The sequence below is a fragment of the Malaclemys terrapin genome, chromosome 2, assembly GCF_027887155.1.
Source record: "Malaclemys terrapin pileata isolate rMalTer1 chromosome 2, rMalTer1.hap1, whole genome shotgun sequence".
NCBI classification, from domain to species: Eukaryota; Metazoa; Chordata; order Testudines; family Emydidae; genus Malaclemys; species Malaclemys terrapin.
In genome coordinates this window covers 282,703,863-282,724,176 of record NC_071506.1, presented here as the reverse complement: position 1 = coordinate 282,724,176, position 20,314 = coordinate 282,703,863, and the positions used below count along the sequence as shown (strand labels likewise).

Here is a 20,314-nt window from a genome sequence, read left to right as displayed (position 1 = left end):
CATACTCCCCAGCCAGGATAACAAAAGGAAGTAGTGGGGAGGGACTCTAGTTTGATCTCTCCCAGTGGCCTCCTTGTGGGAGAGATGGAAAATGCAGTCCTGACATTTTCTTGTACTTCCAAAAGGGTTTATTCTTGGTTAGGTTAGTTAAGGTACAGGTAGTCTTCATTTTAAGAAAAGAGTTTGCCCTCCCTTAATAAGTTCTCTCGTAGCGTACATTCCTATCAGACAACACACCCTAAGGCCTTTGATGGTAGTATTTTGCCCCTTAAAATGTCCAATTGTTGATGTTTCAGGAGAGTCTGGTAAAGAGAATTGATAATGCACCTCATTGGGCAGTGCTGTACATGAATGGGGATATTCCTTCCTGGCCTTTGCTGGAGATCAGCTTAGGGGTGAATTCATGAGACACTATTTCCTATGACTCTGATAGCTTCCATAGCCACCAATGTTAATGGCCATAAAATTATCCATTTTTGGTAGGAAAGAGAAATTCTTCTCTTACCTGGTTACTATTCAAAATAATCTCTAATTTGTGTGCATTTACAGAGTTTTGACTATAATTATGTTGTAAACCTAATAGGAGAAAAGATGTGACCTTTGTAAGTTACAAATTATGCACTAAAATATGTTTATATATGCAAATAAGGTTGTATGTATTGTCCCCCTTTTTTAACCCCGTGGATCTACAGTATATTGGTTAACAGCTTTAGTCTGCAGTTTGTTTAATTAATCAGGGGTTGAAGATTTCTTCACTTAAAGGGACACTGTCAGGTTAAATATATATAAACCAAAACACATTTTCCTTATGTAATTAATACCATGTATTATTAAAACTGAAAAGTTAAAAAAAAATTCTTCACTTTATGCTGTTTTGTTCTTGAATTTTTCTCACCTCGGACAGTCATGGACTATTCAGCTACCCTTTTGGTTATACTCTTTCCAGCTACTTTCATTTTCAGGATCTCATGCTGTATTGTTTGAGTTGCAAATACTGTAGGGGAATAATTGTTTAAAAAAATTTTTTATTGTAGTTTATAAGGAAAATCTTGGATTCTAATGCTGTTAAGTTTTATAAAACCTTATTTTGGGGCCAGATTTGACCTGACAGTGTCATTTTAACATCAAGTGCTGACTCCCAGCACACTTGCAGTTTCTGTTGAATTTGGAGTAGCCCTGACTTCAGCTACCTAAATCCACTGGCTCAAGCCCGTGGTCAGCTATGGAATCATTACCCATCAAATTTGCCATTTGAGATGTGGATTCACTTCCTCCCTATGGGGTCTGCCCTGTTGCAACTTACCTGATACAATTCTGAGGACACTAATAACCATATGTAACATGATTTAAAGTTCTGATCTTGGGTACATGGGTATATTTGCCCAAGAGCTGGTTTTGTGATACTTGAATTATAATGTACCATGTATCTGAAATCAGAATCAAGCCTTAAGTCTGTGAAAACCTTTTTATCTTGCCAAGTGTTCTTGGGGAACTGATATGACTCTCTGGATGTATTCCGTCCTGTGTTTTATCATGGCACTAAAAGAGTTAACTGCTTCTGTCCAACTTTCACCTGTTAGAGTATTGCATATTGTCTTTTGGGCTAACTGTCAGGCCAAGATACTACAGCTCTGAAATGGCTGATAAGTCTTAAGACTTTTAGGCTACAGGAAGGCCATTGGGGCACTTAGTAAAGTCCCATATTCTAGATTAAAGGGGGATGCATAGTTACCCTGTCTCCTGATCCTTTAGACTTTCTGTGGGAGCTGGGTCTGTCTTCCCATCAACTTTGTCCCATCACCAAAGCAGGAAGACAGCAAGGTGAATTTTCAGGTGCTTCCAAGCTCTTTAAAGCTGGTTTTTCATTGAGTTGTGGAACTTGTCATCTGCAATAATAGTGTCATAGGAGGGGTGGGTGGGAGGTTGTGAAATCTCGTAACTTAAGCTATGTCCTCCCCGATCTTGATGATGACCCCCTTGTAATTTCAACCATTTCCATCCAGCTTCTCAGGGCAGCAAGGAGCTTGTTAACATCACCAGCTGACCATGTGTCTCCTTTTCTCAACTCCATTTTCAACTCCGTGCTGAAGAAGGGAGAGAACATAGCGTGCATACTGTGAAGAAACAGGAAGATGGTTGGGAAGCTGGATGATGCATGAGAAATATAATAGGTGAAAAGAGGACAGAGGTGGTTAACTCATTGATGCCGACGTTATTTTGGTGCGTCCATTGCCGGCAATGGACGTCGCTCCGGGAAAATCCCTACTCCTGGCATGAAAGGATTAAGTGAGCTATCTTTTTATATACCTCTATACACAGGACAGCTGCCTTGGGTTGCAAGGCCTTGTACGTTTTGACGCCTGAACCCATGAGGAATATTGGCTGACAATACATATCTCATTGCAACACAAACATTCACAATATCCAGTGGGGTAAATTTTCAGCATAGGCTTTTGCACACAGTTCCTGTTGGAAGAGGAAATGGTGCATATATCTCCTGATGCTGAAAATGTACCGTAAGAGTCGGTGAACACACAGTAGGTAACAGGTGGTGGTTAAATGCAATACTTACATACTCTTTAGCCTGTGCAAGAACCTGGGCTGTGCTATTGTACAACAGGATTCAAAGGAAACAGGTAAGGCCCCCGTGGGACTGATGAGAACCTAGTGACATTTATTATGAATACTGCATGGCGTGTGATGGCTAATGATTCCAGTGCTTTTCACCTAGTGGTATCTGAGGGGGCTGATGGTCTTAAACATTAACCCTAATTTGTGGGGTGTTTTCACACTCATTAACACTCATTAAAAGCTCATGGTGTTAGGAGGATCACAATAATATATAGGAAAGGGCTGAGTTTTGCTCAACAGGTTCTTTTGATCTTGATCTTCTTCCTTAATCTTTATTTTATGAAAGACTTTATAATTATAACTTTAAGTTTAGTTGCATCATTTTAACAGTGCTGATATTTTGAAGACAGTCTAGCTGTTGAGGATTCGTAGCTGAGACTGCCCCAGCAGCCTTAAAGTATTAGAAATACTAGTTTTCAATTTAGTTTTATGTTGTTTCTTTCATACAAAGGCTTTACATAGAGAATTTAGTTACTTTAACAGAAATGGCAATAGCAACTCAATTTGTGGTGTTGCAATAAAGTTAGCATCATATACACACTTCTCTAGGGCTGGTGGTGCTAAGCTTCTGCAATCTTTCTTCACAATACTTTTGGGTGTGCAGACAATCTCACAACCTTCTTGGTGAGAGGTCAGAAGCATTAGGTTATAGCTATTAGGCTTCCTAGAGCATTCACTTAAATTACAGCATACTCATTTTTTAATAGTACTTTTCTGACTACATTTCTGAACTGGGTATCTCATGGGATTAATAAAGGTTAAGTTAGCTTTGAACTCTGAGTTGCAAATATTTGAGGTCAGCAGTGGTTAAGTAATTGTCCTAGTTTGGCCTAGGTGAGATGGATTTGGTCTCTGTTGCAGTCTGCTTCCCAGTATCAGCATAAAAGAGCCCCCGTCCATTTAGAACAAAATCACAAATAGCATGATTGTTAGCAGCCTGAGCAGAGACGGGAAGGATCGAATGGTCCGTGCAGACTGAACCTATCCTCTCGCCCTTAGAAGTGGTCTTTCCAAGTCATAACTGAGGCACATGGGTAGAGCAGTGTTGAGAAACTTTACAAGTACAATTCCTCAGGCCATACCTATTCTATAGATAACAGACTTCATCTCCCAGGATGGCCGTCTTGCACCTTATACAAATACCAACCTCAAATTCAGAAAAATATGAATTACATATAATATATATGAAAATATAGTTGCTGCTTAGTGGGTAATCTAACTCAACCGTCTTTGCATTTATTTAGCCTTCACTGCCCACACCTCCTTGCATAGTTTTTCTTCCCCCCCTCCCCCCCCTCGGTAGCTCTTGCAATACAAATGTTACTTTGAAGCTCATGGTGTCCACAGAATGACTAGCGGAGAAAGGGGAGAGCTGTTCAAGGAAAAGGAGCAGCAGCACATGATACAGACAAGCAGGGAAGAGGAAAGTAGAATGTAGGGAGAAGGGAGGGGAGTTATGACTGGGATGGAGAAAGGATTCACAATAAGGGAAGATGGGAGGGAAGAGAACACAATAGCAATTTGATTTGATTCAGTGGCTGTAAAAGAAGTCAATGTTTTCAGTGAAAGAGGCTAAAGCTTGGGCTACACTAGCGGGAGGGTTCGAACGAAGATACGCAACGTCAGCTGTGCTATTCGCGTAGCTGAAGCCAAAGTATCTTAGTTCAAATTACCTGGCCATCCTCACGGCGGCGAGTCGACCGCTGCGGCTCCCCCGTCGACTCCGCTTACTCCTCCTGCTGAGATGGAGTATGGGCGTCGATTCGGGGATCGATTTATTGCATCTACATGAGACGCGATAAATTGATCCCCGATACATCGAACACTACCTGCTTATCCGGCGGGCAGTATAGTCGTACTCTTAGAGAATAAGCAAAACGAGGTAGAGAGGACTAGGAGAAACAATAGGCAGAGGAGAGAGGTACAGAAATAGAAATGATAAATGCGATGCCATGCATTGCATGCAGGTTAGTGGAATTATATGTGCACATATTATTTCCTGTATTTTATTGTGTTTCTCTGGAGAGCATCTGCTAGCTCTGTTTTGGCACTGAAGAGCAGAAAGCAGTGACCAAATATTGTTGTTGAAACTTAAGTTTCTTCTTATTCTTGAGCTTGTAGTTAGGCATAGACAGATCTTTAAAAAGTCCAAGCAACTGATAATTTCCACCCTTAATTTGCAAACTTTGCCAAGTGACACAAGTTCCAGAGAAGTGTTGGTGTGATTCTGTAGCGGCACAAACTGCAGTGCAATGGATTTGTCGGCATGAAAGTGACTGTACCCAGTTCTATTGATGAGTTTCAAAGACACAGATTTTTCATAATCGAAAGATGGAAAAAGTTCAAAATAGTCAAATGAGCAGTTACTCTGCTGCAGTTTTCTAGCGTGCTGAGATACCTGTGTGGATACACGATTACCTCGTTACCGTTCTCCCCACACAGTAACATTTGTTCATCCAGAGTCATTACGCTAGACCAGCTTTCTCCCTTGGCTTGTTGAGCTGTACTCTTTCCCTGTTGTACTGTAACTTTCCTACATTCATCTTCATTGTCTTCATTGTCCAGTGTCCTTTCTTCATCTACATTCCATCCTGCTAAATAAAACAAAAATTAAACTCTCTATTAGCGAGACATTAAAAGGAAATTCCATTAAACTTCATACTCCTTCCTTAGAGCTGCAGAATGATCTCAAATCTGCTACCTTACCTAGACCCAATAGGGTGATTTGGGGCAGACTGGCAGTGTAACTTTCACTTTTCCTTTAGTTTAAATTAGACCTTTAAGGTTAATATTTTTTTTTTTTTTATTTAATTTTCTGCGTATCCTGTTAAACAAAAATTGTTTCTGAAAGAGGGTAGAAAAGTGTTTGGACATTGTTACGGTGCTTGCATTGATTCAGTCGTTACGTATATGCAAGTAAGACACTTAAGTGTCAAAAAAATGAAATCAGCCTTTCGCTGGCGTTCTGTCTGGTTTGCATCTCATTGGATCACCACGTGGATTTCATAGAATAATTTTGATCCATCACTTGATATAACATGCGTCTGCTTGCCAGACCACTCGACCGGTGGATCCTTCAAAATCTGAATGACCCTGACATGTAGGCCTGGGAAGAAGCCCCTGGAGCATTTTGTTCATTGCCATGTGTTGATTCAGGATTGTCTTCTACCTTAAACTTTAAAGTTGTTAAATAGGGATGTAAGATTTGCCATATCAGATTAGATCATTGATCCATCAGGTCTGCAATCCCGCCTATAACGGGCCATTATCTTTTACTTCAGAGGAAGATATACCACCAAGCTAACTGTGCTATGCTGTGTACGGAGAGGGCAAGCACCTTCCTGACCCCTGCAGCATGACCTCCTTCAGGCCCTGAACCATGAGGCTAGATTACCTTTATTTTGGTCTGCAAAGCTGAAAATATTTTTAATAGTCATAAAATAGCCATCTGTTTTAAAGTACAGCCATAGAATTTGGATACATGATGACCTGCAGCGGTAAATTGCATAAACTGACAATCTACTGCGTGAAGCCACATTCCCTTAATTTGTTGTAAATTTATTGGTGCTGTTTTTATTAGGTGTGCCCTTGTTCTTGTCATAGTCTTTGTAGCTCTAGAAGACCCCTAGGAACCATTTTTCTGTAACTAGATCCCTGCACAGATCCAAAAATTTGGATCCACATCAGATCTGCAAAGATAGTAAACAATACAACCACAGATGCAGATACACACAGCTATAAAGTGTATATCCCAGATTTGCAGGGCTCTATCAGTAACCTGCCTTGGCAAAGTCCATTATTTAATTGGCCTAATGGTTTGTGGGACTTGGGGAATCCAGTTCCTAGAGTCTAACCTACCTCTTCCCTCTTACTTCCAGGCTGTTTCTATTTTAGCCACACTAAATGGCTCATTTTGAGTACTGGAGTTTTTTATAGTTATCCTACCCAATTTTTTGTTTCCCCTGAGAGCTGCATGTATTAAGTGTCAACGGGACCATTGTATTACAAATCTTATTATGCATGTTCCCTTGGAAATTGATAGGATGTAGGGTAACACGCAGTATAGACTAACTCTTCCCCATACATGGCCCAAGTAAATGGGCTTCTTCTGGGCAACAGGATGGTGGTGGTGACGGGGGGTGCTGAAATTGTAGGCAGTGCACACAGCTGCTGCTACTCCAGTTGCTGGCACTGGATCCACATAAATAGTGTCCTTAAGCCTACCACTCCCTCCAGTATGAAGGGACTTAGAAGAAAAAGCCTGGCATTGCATCTCCCCAGTGTCCTTGGTAATGGAGATAGAGAGCACGGGCATCATCCAGCCTCTCTGCGGTGTCTTTATCGCTCCCTTTATACTCTGGTGGCCACCAGACTTGCATATTCTCTCACAAGCTTCCTGCTTCTGTTACGCTTAAAGAATTTATTTGTGTCGTGTGAAGAACGAGGAGGACTTGTGGCACCTTAGAGACTAAAAAATTTATTTGGGCATAAGCTTTCGTGGGCTAAAACCCACTTCATCGGATGCATGCAGTGGAAAATACAGTAGGAAGATTATATATATATATACAGAGAACATGAAAAAATGGGTGTTGCCGTACCAACTCTAATGAGACTAATTAATTAAGGTGGGCTATTAGGAGGAGGAAAAAAAAACCTTTTGTAGTGATAATCAGGATGGCCCATTTCAAACAGTTGACAAGAAGGTGTGAGTAACAGTAGGGGAAAAATTAGCCTGGGGAAATAGTTTTTACTTTGTGTAATGATCCATCCACTCCCAGTCTTTATTCAAGCCTAATTTAATGGTGTCCAGTTTGCAAATTAATTCCAGTTCTGCAGTTTCTTGTTGGACTCTGTTTTTTTTTGGTGAAGAATTGCGACTTTTAGGTTTGTAATTGAGTGACCAGGGAGGTTGAAGTGTTCTCTGACTGGTTTTTGAATGTTATAATTCTTGACGTCTGATTTGTGTCCATTTATTCTTTTGCGTAGAGACTGTCCGGTTTGGCCAATGTACATGGCAGAGGGGCATTGCTGGCACATGGTGGCATATAGTGTGGCTGATATGATTAGGTTCTATGATGGTGTCCCTTGAATAGATATGTGAACAGAGTTGGCAATGGGCTTTGTTGCAAGAACAGGTTCCTGGGTTAGTGTTTTTGTTGTGTTGGTGTGTGGTTGCTGGTGAGTATTTGCTTCAGGTTGGGGGGCTGTCTGTAAGCGAGGACTGGCCTGTCTCCCAAGATCTGTGAGAGTGAGGGATCATCCTTCAGGATAGGTTGTAGATCCTTGATGATGCACTGGAGAGGTTTTAGTTGGGGGCTGAAGGTGATGGCTAGTGGCGTTCTGTTACTTTCTTTGTTGGGCCTGTCCTGGAGTAGGTGATTTCTGGGTATTCTTCTGGCTCTGTCAATCTGTTTCTTTACTTCAGCAGGTGGGTATTGTAGTTTTAAGAACGCTTGATAAAGATCTTGTAGGTGTTTGCCTCTCTCTGAGGGATTGGAGCAAATGCAGTTGTATCTTATAGCTTGGCTGTAGACAGTGGATCGTGTGATGTGGTCTGGATGAAAGCTGGAGGCATGTAGGTAAGAATAGTGGTCAGTAGGTTTCCGGTATAGGGTGGTGTTTATGTGACCATCGCTTATTAGCACTGTAGTGTCCAGGAAGTGGATCTCTTGTGTGGATTGGTCCAGGCTGAGGTTGATGGTGGGATGGAGCCATTTCAGATGATGATCTTCTCGATTTTTTTTGTTAACTTCAAATTACATATCTCGCCACGGTGCAAAAATTGGGCTAGGACAGACTAACATTTTAATAATGTTCTTACCACAGGAAGTTCCCTCTGATTTTTTTTTTTTCCTGTGAGTATATTTTCTATAAACACAATCATAAACCCAGCACAGATTTTTTGATCCACAAATACATGATAGCAATGCATGAATAAGAGCATATGAAAAAGTATTTAGACTTTTCTGTGGCTCTTCTTATTGTACTAGGTGAGCATCAAAAACATCACTGAATTTATCCTAACCACCTGTATAAGAAAGGCAAGTAATATTAGCCCCAATCTACACGTAAGGAACTCAAAGGGCTCATCTTTACTGCATTGTTAGCTGGAGATATAACTTGAGTTTTGCCACACACACAAATCTCTAGATCAAGTGAAGTTGTGCTCTTAAATTCAAGCTAGCTAACCCATCAGGACTAATAACGCATGCTGTTAACACTGGAGCTAATCATGCAGTTGGGATGCAGCAGCTGGAGTTAGACCTCCTCAGTAGCTAATCCAGTCACCCTGCCAATATAATCCGTGTGTACTGCTGATCAGATCACTCTGTGTAGCTCGTGGTGTTTCACAGTGTGCTTGCTGCATTGGTGCCACTGTACCGGTGCAGCTGCAGTGCTTAAGTGAAGACACTGCTACGCTGACGGGAGAGCTTTTCCTGTTGGCGTAGCTACTGTCTCTCGCAGAGGCGGATTAGCTATGTTGACGGGAGGAGCACTCCTGCCAACATAGCACTGTCTATGTCAGGGGTTAGGTTGGTATAACTACGTTGCTCAGGGGTGTGGATTTTTCACACCCCTGAGTGACATAGTTATACCAATAGAAGCGTGTAGTGTAGGTCTGGCCTCACGCAAGCATCTGGCTCAAGTGGAGAAACTTGGCTGTGCTAACTTGAGCTGTCTACACTGGGGACTAGGTTGGTTTAATTGCATCACTCTGGAATGTGGATTTGTCACACCCCTAGGCTATGTAGTGATACCCACCTAATTTCCTAGTGTAGACTAGGCCTAAGACTTCGACTAGTTGTGGGACTCTGGATATATTTTATCTTATTCTCATTAAAGCAAAAATACTTTCAACAAAACATTTATTTTTTTCCCATTTACAATTCAAATGGGAACATTTTATATAGGATTCATACTTCAAAAATTGTATCCAAGCCAATAAATCAGTATGTCAAACTCAGCAAAAAATATTGGAAATGACTGTTTCAAGCACTGTTATAAATTCTGTGTAAACACAAAAATAAGGATTATATTTTCCCTTCTAAAGAGAGGCTAATCCTAAAACCAAACCAAATAACTAAAACTATCTGAAACCCACTCTGTGTTTTTGCACCTGCAATAGCACTTGCTTAGTTATCCGGTAGTTACTCTTTGCACTAATGTACTGCAAGATTTCACTTTAAGCAGAGTGAGTTGTTTTTCTTTAGGATTTCTTAAACGTTGATTTAACTAATTGAAAGGAAATTTGTGCACAGAGCCGAATAGGACAAAAAGCGTTTTCTCCCCATCAATAAAATTGCAAAATGTGGTTTTTAATGGCTATTGGGTTTTCTAAGTCTAGTGCTGGAGATAAACACCTTGCCAAAAATTGTCATTTTGTGACACTGGGAACTCCAGTGGAAAAGGCTGTAAATCAATTTCCAGCCAGCTTTAAATAATAAAAAACTTTATATTTAGTATTTTAAAATAAACATTTTGTTGAAGTATTTATTAGTTTTACTTCTGACCCTAAACCATTAAAGCAGGCTGGAAGCTAGGTTAATCTGTGCATTCAGACACTCACTGACAGCATCTCAAATGAGATCATTTTTGAGCAAGATGGCTGCACCCAGCTTTAAATGGGTAAATGAATAATGAAATGTTTAAACCTCTTTGAAGAATATGAACTTATTTTTATTCCTGTTGACAAGCACTTATTCTCTGAATGCCTAGACTGCTGAGCTTAGTAATGCAGCCTCCCTTTAAATTAAGTTTTGTATTGAACTTTTAAAAAAATGAAACTGACTTAGAGTTGAGATTTTGAAGGCAGAGGTTAAGCAGAGATTAACTTTTTTTAATGTTTAAGTGCAGTTGAGTTAGAGAAATATTCAAAAGAAACTGCCAGCACTCAATCACAGTGGCAGAAAAGCCTCCTCCTATTATTTTGTGTAGACTTCACGTTGTTAACCATCAGTTTAGTCTTTCCCACCTGTGGAATCAAAAGGTTTTCTTTAATGCTATGTTGAAAATAGTGCATTACGTTGATTGGGACATCAAAGCACTGACAGTACACTGTGTCCGTACGACACTCAGTGAAAAGACCCTGTTCAGAGACACTGACAGTTTCAGGGTAAGGACCATTGTGCTGTAGAGTACTGTTGACTTCAGTGAGGTTCCAACTGGGTACTTGTGTAGCTCCATTAGCAGAATCTAGCCCTGTGTAAACAAAAATCAAATACAAAACAACGGGGTCCCAGCAGATTATGCTAACCTAGTCTCTTTTGTATGATGTGGAGGTGACCATTTATTGATGTGACTTAGCATTTGTGGACCTGAAAGAGGACATGTTTTATTGGAGGCATTTTTAATAGAGGGGTACAGATGCTCAAGAATACTCTCTGAATTGGCCTACATTTATAGCCCTCGCACTTTATGGAAGCATCCCCCATAACAATCTGCCTCTGTTACTTTCCAATAGGTCCGTTTTCTTTCCCAGTATGGAATGCCACTGTATCTTTTCACCTGACTTTCAGAATTATGCAGACAGAAAATTCCACTTCCACAGAGTATTAAATTAGTTTCTAGTCTTGTTAATTAACCTTAATCGGTCTGGGAAGGGCATGGATTGGAGATGCTCCCCATTAGCTATTCCAGTTAGCCCTGTAGGTAGCAGCAGGGTCTTGGTCTGATTTGAAACTAAAATAATAACAGGAGAAAATTACAAAGAAAACATCACTGATCCAGAATGCAGCTCCACAAACTGACTCATATGCAAGTTGTTACACCTATTATAGGATCATTGTCATGAAATGCATATTTTATTACAAGTAATGAGTGCAATAAGAACAAACATTTAAATGTAAATAGTGTACAATTTAAAACATGGGTGATTATGAAAGGTTTCACAATCCATAATGCTATACAATTGGTTAACATTTCATTTAAATAATTATTACTAAACACATCCAGAGGCACTTGACAAGAACGCTTAGGTCACTAATCACAATTGCAATCTAAAACTCTAATCCTGCCAACACTTATGCATGTGCTTAACTTTGATCACATAAGTAGTCCCATTAACCTTAATTACTCATGTGAGTAAAACTAAATGTGTGTACATGTTTACAAGCTCAGGGCCCAAAATATAATCCCAGATCTAGTTCATAGAAAATACATAGACATTTTAATTGCTCAAACATAGAAATATTCCTATTATTACATTAACTGCTCTGGTATGTAGATATAACAGTGACATACTCATTAGAAATCGTCTAAGATAAGGATGAAAGTAGTGCTAGGCATAAAAGGCATGTCACAGACGATCCTATTGACACCAAAAATGTAAATGAATATTCTAGAAGCACCAACAACGTACTATGCATTATCCACATGAGAGAGCAACAGAGAGTCCTGTGGCACCTTTAAGACTAACAGATGTATTGGAGCATAAGCTTTCGTGGGTGAATGCCCACTTCTTCGGATACATTCACCCACGAAAGCTTATGCGCCAATACATCTGTTAGTCTTAAAGGTGCCCCAGGACTCTGTTGCTTTTTACAGATCCAGACTAACACGGCTACCCCTCTGATACTTGACACACGAGAGAGACAATTCGTGCCCTAAAGAGCTTAAAATTTTAAGAAATGTGCACGTGTGTAACTTGTATTCAAGATGAGTAAAATGCACACACAAAATCAGTTTGTTCCGAGTTCTCTCTCCTAAACTGGCTTTCTCCCCTTTGTTCCTGCAGCAATGTCTTCATCTGACATTACAAACAAAGTGGTGTTGTAGATGTTGTTGTGGGAGGTCATAAATGCATCACTTAGGATTTGGCTGGAGCCTCAGAGAAAAAGAGTGATTTATTTTAATAATAATTTGTACAGAGTTTTTCAAGTGCAGAGTATGAAGTAAATAATTACATAGCACCTTTAATAATACTCTGCAGTGCTGTAGTACCTTTAATTCAGAGACCTCAAAAATACTTTAGACATTAATTTCGAGATCTCTGAAGTAGATAAGGGACATTGGTTTCACTTCACCTACCAATGAAACCAGCTCTGGGCATGGAATCAAGTTATAGCACACAATGAACACCAAACAATAGCATAGGCCAGGAAGTGAAGAAAAATACCAAGTCATCTGGAACAGGGAAAATTGTATGCATTTAAAATGTAATTACATGAGATGGAATTTGGTTAGAATCAGAGGCCTAACACATCTACCATTGTAAAAATTGCCCCAGGATTTTTAATGACCACAAGTGGACCTCTGTTTTATGTCTCATCTGAGAGGCGGCGCATCCACCAGCACAAAACCCTTAACACTATGCTGTGACATTGGTTCATGCCTCAGAGGAGCATGAATCCTTAGCCCTATTTCCTGTGGCACTCATAGCCAAGTACTGGCCAGGCCCAGTCCTGATTAGTTTGAGATCTGATAAGTTCACAAACCCTGGTAAAATGGCTGGAGGTGAGAAGCTCTGTGTAAGCAATGAACTCCTTGCTAAACAAGTGTTGAGTAAAGAGTTAAAGTAGCAAGGAGAATTTTATAAAAGGTAAATAAAATGGATTTTTTTTTTTATTTTAGTTTCAAGGATCCGCTGGATAATTAAGTTTGAAACTTGAACAACCCTTAAAATAATGAAAGTATGTAAGGCCTGTTTTTGCTTTTAAAAAAATTACATTAATCAATAATCGTCTCGGTGTTCAGACCACTGGTGGAAAGTGCTGAGGAATAGCTAACTAATTATCTCAAGACTCATGTGAAGTAAATAATTACTTGCATTTTACATATGGGGGAACTGAGACACAGCAGTTGCAACTGACCTGAGCACGCAGTGGTACTGGATGCACTACACCAGTGACTCTCAACCTTTCCAGATGACTACCCCTTTCAGGAGTCTGATTTGTCTTGCGTACCCCCAGGCTTCACCTCACTTAAACGACTTGCTTACAAAATCAGACATAAAAATACAAATGTGTCCCAGCACACGATTACTGAAAAATTGCTGACTCTCATTTTTACCATATAATTATACAATAAATCAACTGGAATATAAATAGTGTACTTACATTTCAATGTATAGTGTGTATATATAGCAGTGCAAACTAGTCATTGTATGACATTTTAGTTTTTATTGACTTCACTAGTGCTTTTCATGTAGCCTATTGTAAAACTAGGCAAATATTTAGATGAGTTGATGTACCCCCCCCCGGAAGACCTCTGCGTACCCCCAGGGGTACATGTACCCCTGGTTGAGAACCACTGCACTAGACCATGTAGTCTCTGAATTTAAAAACTGGTTATGGTAGGCTCGCATAGATTTTGCACTCCTTTTAATGAGGCATCAGCAGCCAAATACTGTCCCAAGAGCTGTATTGGCATTTGCAACATTCTTATTTTAGGTACTTGTGGCCCCGCATTGCCATTATATTTGAGCATCTCACAAGCTCTAATTGATTTATCCTCACACACACCCTGTCAGGTAGGGAAGTGCTATTATCACCATTGTACAGATGTGGAACTAACGCCCAGAGACACTGACTTTCTCAAGATCATAGAAGAAGTTTGTGGCAGAGCAGAGAATTGAAGTTTGGTCTCCCAAGCCCCAACCTGGTGCCCTAAACACAGGACCATCCTTCTGCTATACAAAGATGTTCTGGCATGATCCGTGCTAGAGAAATTACCAGAACAAGGTGGCTAACGTCACCTGTGTTAGAAATACCAAAGACGAGCAAGTTTTGCCATAGAATAATATTGTGATAAGAAAATGAATTTATTTTTAATCTGCGAAGCAGGTATTCAGTGGACAGTAGAGTAAAAAGCAAGAAATGTTCTACTTTCCCAGTACCTTCACTGTGAAATCCTCATTATTCATTTTTGTCTAATATAGCAGTAGTCAAAAATATGACGACAAATGTCACCTTACCCATGGTAACTTCTTATGTAGGGGAAAGTGAGCTGCTTCAGTAGCTCTAGAACAATGAGGAAATTCCCTTCAAGGTATTCAGAACCCTCCATTATCTCAGGCACTTTGCAAGCATCATCAAACAAGACAATGAGACTTTCTGTGGTAGAAGTATGCAGTGTCGTAGTAGCCCTGTTGGTCCCAGGATATTAGAGACACGTGGTGAGTGACAGGCCTGCCGACACGGGAAAGGGGTCAATTGCCCAGGGGCCCAGCAATTGAAAAGGTGGATGGGATAGATACATATTTTTTAATAAAAATTAAAATTTAAAAAAAGAGAGAAATCCATTTCCTGCTGCTCTGTACAGAGCGCCTTCCCCCATTGTGCCAGTAACAGTTTTTCAGAGCGCTGCTGCACCCTGCTGGTCTGGCAGAGCGTTTGCAACAGCAGCCTGGGAACCGCGGAGCTTGCTGTCTCCTCTGGTTGCTCGGGAGCCGCTATGCCTGCCGTGCTGGCTTTCCGGCTGCAGGGCTGAGGACAGGGGGACTTGAAAGAGGAACAAGCTCCCTCTGCGCTACCAGATTTCCTCCCCTGGGGCTGCAGCTCATCGCCAGACACAAGCCAGAAAATTCAGCCACCCAACTGAACCACCCTAGGTTTGCCGAGAGGCAGGTGGGGCCAGCCCCGCCCTCGCTGCCGTTAGCACTGGCTGACGAGCCGCTATCCGGAGTGCAGGATAAGGGGCCACCTCCACCGCTAAGCCAGAGAATGAGGCATGGGTTTTCCCTCTGCCTTATCCCCTGGTCGCCTCCTTGGAGATCTCCCGGTAGATGTGGCTGACCATGCCTACCATCTGCTCGTTGCTTTGGGTGTTGATGTCCCACAGCACCAGCTGCACAAATATTGTATTGTGTATTTTAACCTGGTTGGTCATATTCAGTTATATCTTGTATATCAAGTTTTTCCTTGTCTTTATATTACACATGAATCACGATTAGGTGTTTAAGTAGCCTACTTGATACTTTAGGTGTTTTTTTACTTTGTGCTGCTTTAAATGTTTGATATATTAATTAATTTTATTCCATAATGTATTTGTTTAATTTAAATATATAATTCAAAATAACAAATTCGACATCATATATTTAGGCTCACAATTTGTTTAATACTGGTGCTGTAACTGGGGAAAAAAGTTAACTAGATCAAGCAACGCCACAGCTTACGCATAGTGGGTTCTAATGTGTTATCAATAGCATAAAAGGTAGCGTTGTAAACCTCAGCCATCCCTTTCTAGGGGGTCCATTGACTGTTCTGTCCTGGGGTTCGGAATTGCTGTCAGCAGGGCTGGTGAGTGAAGTAATATCTTTTATTGGACCTATTTCAGTGGGTAAGTAAGACAAGTTTTCTAGCTTATACAGAGCTCTTCAGGTCTGGGAAACTTACTCAGAGTGTAACAGCTAAATACAAGGTGGAACAGATTGTTCAGCATAAGCAGTACTTAGGTATATCTCCATATATTAGTACTACTACTATCTCATAGAACTGGAAGGGACCCTGAAAGGTCATCGAGTCCGACCCCTGCCTTCACTAGCAGGACCAAGTACTGATTTTGCCCCAGATCCCTAAGTGGCCCCCTCAAGGATTGAATTCTCAACCCTGAGTTTAGCAGGCCAATGCTCAAACCACTGAACTATTTCCCTGCCCCCACCCCTTGCTGAGGAATCTCTTCCACCTTGTATTTAGCTGTGACACTCTGAGTAAGTTTCCCAGATCTGAAGAAGAGCTCTGCAAAAGCTCAAAAGCTTGTCTCACTCACCCACTGAAATTGGTCCAATAAAAGCTCTTACTTCATCCACCTTGTCTCTGTGGTAGAAGTGTGAACAGTTAAACAGTGTTGACTGCTGATGAGTTCCCTGAGCTCTACATGTAGGTCAAGCAGCAGTAGTGAGTGTTGGTAGCCAACTTCCACAGTGTGAATCAGTTCTCTTCACCCGGTGCATGGTCTTATTCAAGCATCAGAGCTAGCTCCGTTCAAAGAGAATGCTGAGAGTGTGCTTAGTCATCCAATTTCCTCATCAAATTCCTTTCGTAGTCGCTGGTCACACTATTATTCTGCCAGTGGGGTAAAGCCGGGCTTGGCCTAGAGCAGGAGTCTCAAATTCAAATGACGACGAGGGCCACATGAGAACTAGTACATTGGCCCGAGGGCCGCATTACTGACACCTCCCCCCGTGCCGCCCTCGGCTCCACCCCCACTCTACCCCTTCCATGAGGCCTTGCCCATTCCCTGCCCCCATTCCAACCCCTTCCCCAAAATCCTCACCCCAACTCCACCCCCTCCCTGCTCCCAGGGGGTACAAGAGGAGTGTGGCAGGGACTCAGGGCAGGGAATTGGGGTCTGGGATGCAGGAGGGGTGAGGGGTGCGGCAGGGGGTCAGGGTGCAGGAGGGATGCGGCAGGGCGCTCAGGGTAGTGGGGGGAGCTGTGCAGGGTGGAGCAGGGGGTCAGAGTGCAAGGTGTGGCATGGGGCTCAGGGCAGGCAGGGAGCCTGCCCTGCCCCTGCTGCGTGTCAGGCCTGAGCCGCTCTAGGTAAACGTGGGGGGCGCGAGGAGCTCGCGGGCTGCAGAAAATAACCCTGCAGGCCAGGAGGCTGCGTGTTTGAGACCCTTGGCCTAGAGCATCATCTCGTAGGTCAGGTCAGCAATATAGAGAGATCAGCTACAGGTGGGATTACATGTTGCTCAATGCTAGGCAATCCAGCTTTGACACTTTAATGCTTGAAAACATAGCAGCCTGAATCACATAGCAGGTTTCCTTTCTTCACTATGTCCAATGAGGCTGTTGGCTTCTCGGCATGGCATAAGAAATCCCAGATCCTAAAACATCTATCTTGAGAAACACCCCCGAGCTTTGTGCCAGCAGCTGAGATCATGTGGGCTAGCTGCTTGTATTTTCCTGGGGTGCGCTGATTGAACCACAATTGTGTAACGTGAAAGGTATGACCATGCACAGTTGATGCACTTTTTCCTGGAAAAGCCTACTGGGCAGATGTGCTGAAACTGTTTGCTACGAGAGGGTCGGCTAAACATGTTCAGTCCCGGTTTCACAACCATGGTTCTGGGGCGCAGGAAGGCACTTAAGCGTAAGCACCCTTTCTACATAGGACTGCTTTCCTGATAAGTATTCTAGCTGTTAGCCCTCTAGAGCCAATACACTTACCGAAGAGTCAATTGGAATCTGTACTGGCTTCTGCATAATCCATTGTACTTCAGTTCCGTTCTGATTGCAGGGCCGTGATTATTGACAATAAAATAAGAGTCACACGAGGTGGGTGAGATAATGGGCTTGTCTTCATGTACAGCAGTGCAGCTGCACCAGTGCTACCTCACTGCTGTAGCCCTTTCGTTAAGGCGCTGCTAACCCCATGGGAGAGTTTCTCCTGTCATAGTGGCTAATCCACCTCCCCGAGAGACGGTGGCTATGGCGATGGGAGAAGCTCTCCTGTTGACATAGTGCTTTCTACATGGGGGGGCTACGTCGGTATAACTACGTCGCTCAGAGGTGTGGATTTTTCACATCCCTGAGCAACAGTTATACCAATAGAAGTCTGTAGCGTAGACGTGGCCAGTAGCTTTTATTGGACCAACTTCTATTGGTGGAAGAGACAGAGAAAAGCTTTCAAGTTACACACAGCTCTTCTTCAAGTCTGGGGGCTTGTCTACACTTAAAATGCTACAGGTACGCCATTGTAGCGCTTCAGTGTAGACGCTGCCTACACCCAATGGAAGGGGTTCTTCCATCGGCATAGGTAATCCACTTCCCCAAGAGGCCTAGTGCTATATACGGGCTTGTCTACACTTACCAGGGGATCGACGCTCGGCGATCAATGCATCAGCAGTCGATTTAGCGGGTCTAGTGAAGATTCACTAAATTGATCGCAGATCGCTCTCCCATTGATTCCTGTACTCCACGGGATAGAGAAGAGTAAGGGGAGTTGACGGGAGAGTGTCTCCCGTCAATATCGCGTAGTGTGGACCCCGCAGTAAGTAGATCTAAACTATGTTCACTTGAGTTACGCTATTCACGTAACTCAAATTGCATAGCTTAGATCGACTTTTCCCTTTAGTGTAGACAAGGCCTACACGGAGACTTAGGTCAATTTAACAATGTTGCTCAGAGAGTGTAGATTTTCACACCCCTCACGACATAGTAAATCCAACCTAATTTTCTAGTATAGACCAGATTACCTGGGAAAGGTAATCAGTGTCACAGCTAAATACAAGGTGGAACAGATTAAGTATAGGAGTTAATGCATTGCAAGGGACCGCTCAAAATTAACTGGGCTGTTAACACCTCTGCAGTCATAGGACAAAGGAGTGTAAGTGGGTTACAGGTTGTTGTAAAGAGACATAAAACCAGTATCCTTATTGAGTCCATGATTTTTGGTGTCTAGCAAAGTAATCACTGTAGGCTCCCAGGCTTATCTTTTGAAGATGTTGTGCGGTTTCCTTTGAGGACGAGGACTGAGAGGTCATGTATAGAGTGATCATTTTGTGCAAAGTGCTCGCCTGCAGATGATAGCATGTTTTTGTCTTTTATCATTTTTCTGTGTGAGTTCATTCGAGAGCATAGTGATTGTCTGGTTCTATCTTCAAAGCTATTGTGGGGCATTTTTATGCGCTGGTCTGAGGTGCACCACATGTTGTGATAGGTATATTTGGATCTTGAAAGGTGTGCTGTTGGGGGGGGTGAGGGGATTGATCATCGTAGCAGTGGAGATATGTCTGCGGGTTTTGCATCTGTTACAGCAGGGTCTAGTGCTGCAGTGTCAACTTCGAGAGATCAAAAATCATGAGATTGGTCCAACAGTCATGACATTTTTAAAAAAAGATTGACCTGTTTTTAAGTCAGTTTCTTGATTTATTTTTTTGAACTCCCCCTGCCCATCCCCAGGGTGTGTGCCTGGGACAACTAGTGTTCACTCTTCCTTATGTATTAGATAAGGTGATTTTGGCCCCTGCTGCAGGAGCTCTCACCCCCACATCTGCTCATCTCCTGCCATCAGTTCTGTCCCTATCCAACCCCCCTCAGTTCAGTCCCCCAGCTGCTCTCATCCGCCTATCAGTTCAGCACCCCCGCATCACTTCCCACCGTTCCCAGAACTCATCCCATCTGCTCAGAATCCACCATCAAGAAAGCCCCCCACCCCATCAGCCTTCACCCCTGTCACTTCAGCCCCCTGCAGTCCCCAGGCCATAATCCATCTCTCCCAGCCTCACCTTTGCTCCTCATAGGGTTCTTTGCCCTCCCCAGGCCTGGGAGCTGCAGTAGGGTCCCCTCTCCCACTTCCCAGACTGGCAAGGGAACCATCATTCCTGAGGTGAACCTGACAGCAGGCGTCCCTGCCATACCCTAGGCTGACAGGATTTCTAAGTAAAATTAGCCTCACTTCCAGAACTCTCAAATGTCAGGAGGTTTTTTTCTGTTTGTTTGTTTTTTCAGCCGTGAATCCTGACATTTGAGAGTTTTATCACAAGATCATGAGTGAGGCTTAATTTTACTCAGAAATCACGTCTCTTGTGATCAGTTCATGAAAGTTGGCATATCTGGTGCTGCTTTGAGTTGATGTGTCCTGGTCTGTGAGGAGCTTGCATCTGATGGGTGTTTTTGTCTATTTTAGCATTTTCTACCCATGGGCAAAAACTTTTCACAAAACGGTCACACCATATCTGACCTCTCCCACCAACCTGCACATCTTCAAGAGTTTCCCCCACCAACATAGCTACCGCCGCTCG

At 42.4% G+C, this 20,314-nt stretch overlaps 1 protein-coding gene across 3 annotated transcripts in view; it reads left to right on the top strand.

Annotated features, from left to right (window-relative positions):
* The window catches only part of SETD2 (SET domain containing 2, histone lysine methyltransferase), a 147,051-nt gene that overhangs the window by 64,015 nt on the left and 62,722 nt on the right, over positions 1-20,314 (top strand). Inside the window, exon 13 of one of the 3 annotated variants that reach the window (XR_008443709.1) lies at positions 2,004-2,171. The exons of the other annotated variants lie outside the window; for them this stretch is intronic. The gene's annotated coding sequence lies outside the window, so the exon portion shown is untranslated. The remainder of the gene's footprint in view (positions 1-2,003; positions 2,172-20,314) is intronic. 3 annotated transcript variants of the gene reach the window in all.